At 36.0% G+C, this 8131-nt stretch overlaps 1 long non-coding RNA gene across 3 annotated transcripts; it reads right to left on the bottom strand.

The window, feature by feature from the left end:
• Window positions 1-1342: 1342 nt before the first annotated feature.
• On the bottom strand, window positions 1343-7914 carry LOC135633180 (uncharacterized). Of its 3 annotated transcripts, none has more exons than XR_010494930.1 (6): window positions 7761-7914; window positions 7562-7642; window positions 7333-7425; window positions 4663-4772; window positions 2203-2286; window positions 1343-1562 (listed from the first exon to the last, which is right to left on the bottom strand). It is a non-coding gene; the product is annotated as an uncharacterized LOC135633180 (long non-coding RNA). The 3 variants fall into 3 exon arrangements; XR_010494929.1 differs by having other exon boundaries at window positions 2203-3175; XR_010494931.1 differs by having other exon boundaries at window positions 1343-1655; window positions 2203-3175.
• Between the last annotated feature and the right edge of the window lie 217 nt (window positions 7915-8131).

Consider the following 8131-nt stretch of genomic DNA (forward strand, 5'->3'; position numbering starts at 1 on the left):
AAATGTTTTGAGCTACTTAATTCTAAACTTTCAGATCAACTATCCCTCAAATCATATTATGAGATTTGGATTATTAGGTTGATAGGTCTGATATCCGATCGATCATATTATAACATCATATCATCACGAGGGTTTATATTATTAAATTAATAGATTGATTATTCATATCACTTATTAAATCTTAATGAACAGGTGGGTGCATCACATGACATGGACTATCTTATGGCATTAAAGAATGGCACTCAACATGTGGATCAAACATGATGAGTGCTTGGCATTATCAGATTATAATTCAAACCTTAAAGTAGGACAATTAGTGGGGCTAAGAACACATGGAGTTATAGTTGAACAAAGATGTCTCCAAGCAGCTCATGAATCTTATGACTCTTCTTTGTTATTATTACTATTATTATCTCCTTAGTCATCATTCTACGAATACATTTAATGGTTATGTATTCATCAATCTTTTTGAACCTTTTTTTTTTGCATGAGTTCAACCGGAATCGCTGCAAAACAACAACTCTTGTTAGCCAAGTCATTTCTGCAATGAACAAAAACAGGAGTTTAATTTCAAGTCAGACAACATGTTGTTGTTTATGTTTTCAATTCAAGAAAACATTTAATGAAAACCATATAATCTGCAAATTTTCAAAGCAGTAGAGTGGGAGAGAAAACAACAGTGGATGAGACAAATATACATTTGCATTTAGTTGTATGGTGCTCAAGCTATTCAAGCTAAGTTGATGAGACATGTGCTCAAACCCTTCAAAGTCTATTGAATACAATACTGTTGATGAATAGTGCTGCAGCTCATCAAATGTTAGAAGATGATTATTAGAGACAGAGAGAGAGAGCAGTAATTGTGGATAGAATAATGGATAAACCATACGTATACTATTGCGGAGCAGATTTCGTCAAACACCAACGATTTCCTTCTGGTTTTCTGAGTCAGACTAACGTAATCTGGACGCAAAGATTGGAAGAAATAAACTGCTTCTTATAATTAGACCTTTCCTTTGGTAGTAGCGATTCGTCTCCTCGGATGATATCAGTAGCATCTCCTTGATGGGATCACGTAGTACAGCCTCGACAAGAACACATCATGCTTGCCACCCTTCCGCGCCACCGCTTCGAGAACAGTACACGACCGACATGGTTGCAAGCCAAAACCCTACTTTGTGATTCCATGTCTCAGTTGACGTGATGTAGTACTTAGTTTAGCGTTTTCCTGGGCATAGATCATGGCCCTGTATCTTTGATCTTGTTTATGTAGTTTGTGAGATGAAGACAAGGAGGGATTCCACTTCCCACTTCTCTCAATACATATAGACCATATAAGTACATCGAATTCTTTTCACATCTTTATATATACAATGAATGTGACAATGGAAAACTGGAACTAAGCTTATGCACTAATGAAGAATGAGTCTCAAATCTAATGCAGTGTTTCGTGTAGATATAGGCATTGGCATTTGTCACCGATGCTTCAGTACTGTGTTTATGGGACAGAGATATGGCCCGACCTTTGGCATTTGGATGAGGGCATGTATTATTAGCTCCTTCTGCAAGCAACCAGAAACAGTGGACAGAGTATGAGAAAGATCTTGTATTATTGCAGACTGGCAGCACAAGTTGTCTGTACATGTGGATGGTTTCTGCAAGAATGACAGGCAAACAATTCACAGTTGTTGAAAGGGATGTATTTGGCATCTTGGCTTTGGATGTTATGATCTAAGTGTCTCTCAGAATAACATTATCTTCAGCATATTTTCTTATAATTAGGTGGAAAAATGATTTTTTTTCTTCTTCTGATTAGATACAATCATCATTTGAGTGATTGATGTCCACCATATTTTTCACAAGCCAAATAAAATCTGATGTTCTATGATTGCTTCTCTTTGAATCCAACATTTGATAGTAGAGTGGTGCATGCAAGAAGTCCTTGAAGATGGTACAGAAATTCCACTTTGCTGTAACTACAACTAGGTTTAGAGTTGTCAGATTAGGTAGGAGGAAGAACTCATGCTGTGATGTTAATTCAACATGCAAATGGCGAATAAAAGGAATTAGGAATTTATAGACTTTTTTCTAAAAATTTGCCCAACTAATTGAACATATGACGATTTAGATCAGAAAGAATGCCATCGTTTTATGTAGAAAAAGAAAATCAACAAAGATAGAGCAGATGAGAAGGAAAGAAACCTTCTTGAGGGTCAAATTCCAAATTCACCAGCACATGTTTTCCAGCCTCGTGTTCCTCTCCTGCAGACTCCTCATCGCCGCAGCCTGGCCAAATCAGATCATCCCAGAAAAAAGATTCTTTTATGAAAGATAAATAACAGGATAATCTCTTTTATGATATATTTTTAGCTCGAAATGACAGTAAAAAGGGATGAGGATTCATCACACATGACTAATGGGACAAACAAGACCATATCTTTCTTGTCCCCTATCCAAAAGTTGCAGCCTCACAAGCTACCAAACTCCATGCCTAGGCTAGCAATCCAAAATAACATAGGCTGTTGATGATCTATGTATGGCACAATTCAAAACAAAATTCTCATCTTTTGTCTGGCATGTAGGTTTTATATATCAGTTTGATATCAATTTTATATTGCCAACAATATCACTTAGTAAAAGAACAGAAAATATAAGTACATGACCTTAGATGGATCATAAGGTTTGATACTGATTTGAGGTTCATGGTTAAAAATATCGATCAGTATTTACCATCTAACATCAGAATAGTTGCAGACGTTAATGAATAAACCAAACTTTTGGATCACATCTGGATGATGTAGCAGTTTGGTCACATGGAATGCTTATACTAAGCAACAGCTTGAATTCTGGTAAGTTCTGGATTAACTCTACTACCACAGTGAATACTAATCTCAAATCATGTCAACCGCATAACGGGTTTTTGGATCTCGAATAATATTAAGTATTAGCTAAAATCAGATCAGCTATCAAGTCAAACATCTTAAAGTATAGAATCAGAAAGACTTCACCAAAATAAGCAAGAAAATTATGAATCAAGCAAACCCTGGAAACATGCTCCAATTTTAGCAATTGAAGGCATGAGTCAGTGACAAATAAATAATGCAAAACGCTTAGTAGCTTCTTCCCCAGTATGTCCACGTTGTTGCAGGTGTTCCCAAAGCAAAGCAAAGGGTCCCTACAAGATTTATTGGTTTATGAAGTTGAGGATCAAAGACAAAACAGGAAAATGCAAACAGCAGAAGAACAATGCAGACAAGCAGCAACAAAAACTTCAAGAAGCATGACATATGAAGGAGGTAAAATCTCAAAGGTTTCATGAGGAAACCTACCGATTCCTAGCAGTACCACCTAGGCTGGTTTCCTTTCATGAAAGCCTTGAACACGGTCGTTAATAGAGAACATCCAAGAAATTCAAAAACATATAAAAACAAGGCACAGGTCAAAGTACATATTACATGCATATTGCAAAAACTCGATGTCTTTATACCTTATGAAAAAAAAGTGAAGCATATATAACATTAATATGTATAGATAGTACAAAAGTCCCAATATATTAAACTACCTGGCATGTGTGAAAACCAACAGTGTTTCAACATTGACATGGCACAAACACTCCGAGAATTTTGATTAATTTGTGCTTCATTGGTCAGCATGAATCTTACTCAACATCCCATTTGGAACTCAAGAATACCTCATGCATCCCTATAAACTTCCATTTAAAACTCTACTATCATGAATAATCACATTATCCCTAATCTTTATACGTGTGGTTGATGAGATGCAAAGGAAAAGAATTGAAATCTTATCATTTCTAAAAATATTTAAAAGATTAAATCACAATGCTCTGAAAGGTACATGTTACAGTAATAAAGACTCTCTCGCTCTACCTTGAACAGAAAAAAAAACAGAGGTTTTCTTCCCCAAATGTTAAGGAAGCTCTCACTAAGAAAAGATAAGACCTTCCAAGATACTCGACTAAAGAACAAATCTTTCCACTAAGGTAACAATAGAATATGATCATAATGGTCTAATAAGTTGATAAAGTTGTCCAACAATCTGGCAAAGATAAATGGTAGAGTTTTGACAAAAAGAGTAACATTGGTTGGTGCAAGAACTGTGAGATGCTAGATGCTTATCCAGCAAGCCATATTTGACATAATTATGTGCACACTTTGTATCATCATATAAGACATAACAAACTGAAATGGCTTTTCTGGTTTTCAAATTCAATTTAGAATCTGTAACATCTTGATAATTGTCACATCTTATTCATATAATTTTCCCATTTTTTCTGCAATTCAAGATAGTACACAATAGATGTAACATCTTGATATCATTGATACATACCGGTGTAAGCGAAACCTTGATCCTTGAGGTGAATACTGCATGCAATTTGATGCACAAAGCAAGTACTGTTCCTTCTTGATTATGTTTACAATTATGCCACATAACATGTTTGAGAATTTTGTAGTTAAACATTGCAAACTGCAACTACCATAACAATTACACTTTGTTAGATACTAATCCAGACAACAAACAAACTACAGGTTTGGATTACTACAAGAGAAACTTAAAAGATCCAACCCACAGAAACAATAAATCACAATAGACTTGAGAAAAAAAAATACACATATAAGCAAACTTCATTCAAAAAAAGGATACCTGATGAAAGGAGTAGGATGGGTGAACTACCATCTTACAATATTGCTTGTGGGACGTATTGCTATAGGAACTTCCAGTTCGGACTGTCCAGACTGAGTAACCCAAGCAACCTAACGACAATCACAAATGACATAAGTTTCAGGACATGGTATTATGTTGACATGAACAAATATCTTAGTGTCTTCAAGAACAAAAGTACCAAAAGGAAGGATAAAGCCTCTGTAAAAGTAGACATCAACATGGCAGCTGCACTGTGATAACAATCCTTACATAAATATCCACCAACAGAAACAAACCATATCAGATGACAACAGGCACTAAGAGATTATTCCAATAGTAGTACAAGATACCCCAACTCTTAATTGTAACAATCACAAAGGCATTTATTCTATCAGCCCAATGGAGCAACTCCGAAGGACCAACCTGTGCTTAAGCAGATAACACAATGGAAGCAGGATCTTCATAGACTGGGGTCAAGCCTGGGCCAAAAAACCGAAACCCCAGCTAAATTATGGTTATGCTGGGTTCAGAGAGATCAAATTACACAACCAAAGTCAGTCTGTCTCTAATATTCTTCTAAATGAAAAATAAATTTTTGAAGTAGACCTCTAGATGCTTTTCTCCCCTCCTAGCACAACCCTTAGTCCAACCATCTCTCTCATGACACATTCTTTTAAGTTTTAACAACCTGCCTCTGCAAGTTTCCCTAACAAGCAAATTGGTGTCGTAGTGGTGGCGTGGTTTGGTATTCCTTCAAGTTTCCCTAGTCATTATTTTCCAGAATTGGCATCGATCTTATCCCATATATCTCAATTAATCAGGCACTCATCCCTCACTCAGACAACTCCATAACAATGACATCATCATCCAAGATATCAGGGTCACCCTTCACAAACTCCCTCAAGCTGTTAAAATGAACCAATAGTCAGGAAATAATAAAAATAGAAGCAAAGGGGATAGAGTTTTTTCTTAACTAGATCTCGGTTGCAAAACTTCCCAAAACTGCCCCCATAGCCAATTTCTTCTCCAAGATAGATGTTGCCTGTTGAAAGTCTGTTTCATGGTATATTGGCCATACCAGGAGGTAATTAGATGTCCAAGCAAAGACCAGTAATGAACCATTAAATTTTGGGTGGTATAATATGAACTGCCCAAACTTCTTATTGACAGAAATTCAGCAATTATTGATTTGAAAATGATCAAAATACATCATGCCAAAAATATTTCCAAATCTACTGGATCTAGTAAACTATTAACCTGCCTGCCATAAATAGCAGAACAGCTATTGATGAGACTCTAATTGCAAGATGAAGAAGGGGAGGAGAAGTTGTTTGTACCTTTTCTTTTACTCGTTTTTCATTTCTTCAGGCAGCACAATGTTAATACTAACCAATATACTACCCATACTGGCAAACCATACAATTCTGACAACGAATCAGTAGAAGCTGCAGTGCGGGTAAGAGGATCATTGTGTCCTACATCCTCTCATGATAATGGCCAGACAACAACCAAAAGTCTCTTGAAATAAAATCTTACAGTGTTGCACTATTCAAAACATACCACCTAATGTTTATGTGCAATAACAAGACTATTGGACTCAGATATAAAGCAGAGATTAAAATTGTGAACAAATAAATATCCAGACAACAACCAAGTAAATACCCAAGGAAAAGAATCCTATAGCATTTGATTTATTATTCTTCTACCTTTATAAAACTGAATTATGCTCTATAAAAGGAAGTAAATAGCGATCAAAAAATTATACAAAGATTCCAATGATCTCATAAGCAACTGTATTATGTTAGTAAATTAAAATAAAAAACCTATTTCAACGTGATGTAATGGGGGCCTCTCTTTCCAGATATCATACCAGGAAGGTATTGCCCAAAAAAGGTACCACACTGATGCGTAGATAGAACAAGTCATGAGGCAGTTGCAACAAGCCTAAGTAGTTTTAAGTTCTGATGGGGAATCTCAGGTTTACAAGTACAAGAAAAAAGAGAAACAAAGTAATTGTTTACTGTAGTTCAGAGTTCAGATATTTTTTAGCATTATGCAAGGACAAATATAAAAATATGTTGAGAGAAATGTCTTATCTCTGTCAACAAAAAAGAAATGCAGAGATAGTAATTTCAACTCGAAGGAATAGCTAACTTCAGGAGCAAAACCTTCTATATGATCCTTCTCCTTCTCCAGAACGTTCTTAGTTACGAATAGAGGAAAATAAGCAATTTTATGTTCATCTTTTTTATTTTCGCGTCAAAAAAGGTCTGCACAGGCAAAGAGTTGAATTTTGAAAAACATATACAATTACACATGACTTCCTAAATAATTAACAGCTTAAAAATCAGTCTAAAGTACATTAAATGCATAAAGATGATCTTTGCAGCACATATTTTTCATGCATATAAAGAACAATCGGAATACATTAATGATCAAATTTCAGATACTTCAGTCCAGTACTGAAGCGCCTTGAAACATCAAGTTGGAAGGAGTCACAACTCATAGTATAATTCCAGCAAAATTCTTGTTAAAAATAACTGGAAGATAAGAATTGACGATAATCGCTTGGAAAGATAGAACAATGAATTATTCCAGCACCTGGAGGATAACTAAAATGACCAAAATCTACACCATGCGCTTAGAAAAAAACCAAATCAAAACGCTTACCTGTAAGGTTTCCCAAATTGCCATTGTCCAGGGCCTCAGGATATAGCACCCAGATATGCCATAGAATTCAATCATTTCACAATTAACAACAACCTGGCAAGCATGCAAAATCATTGACTGACATAGACGTTATACAAACGTCACGTCACAAGATGAATTGGCCAACTCAAATGCTTCTAGCTCAACCCATAAATCACAGCATAAAACCCAACAGGAGTCCATGTCTCACCTCGGAATACCATTCTCCGAAATTCTCATCCTTTGTGGGTCAACCCAAGTCCAGTTTCCTTCTTCACTTCCTCCTTCCTCGCTAATATACATGTCATAAAAAAAACACGCATGAGAACGTTCAAAATACGTCTACAAATTCATATTCCCACGATCGGTCTCGATTCAAATAACAGCAATAGAATACCACTAACACGCACCGTTTTTGGAACTAGAGTTCACAGCCGCCATGATTTCCGAGTTCACAGCGGTCGCTCGAGAACGGGAGCGAGGGAGGAAGGGGAAAGAAGAATTTAGGGATGAGATGTTTAAAGGGAGCTTTTGTGCTCGAGAACGAGGAGGAGGGAGAAAGGGGTTGAGAAGAATTTGGGGATGATATGTTTAAAGGGCGCTTTTATATAGGCTAACCTTTGGATCGGAATCTAACGGACGGGGAATAAAGTCGATTCAATAAAACGCGACCGCCTTTATGAACGCCTTTACCGAAAAAGAAACGAGATTAAACGTGTAATATTGATTTAAAAATAATTATTTTCTGTTTTTATTTAAAATGTCACAATCTAAAAATAAA

Source organism: Musa acuminata, chromosome BXJ3-3 (assembly GCF_036884655.1).
Source record: "Musa acuminata AAA Group cultivar baxijiao chromosome BXJ3-3, Cavendish_Baxijiao_AAA, whole genome shotgun sequence".
Classification (NCBI taxonomy): Eukaryota; Viridiplantae; Streptophyta; class Magnoliopsida; order Zingiberales; family Musaceae; genus Musa; species Musa acuminata.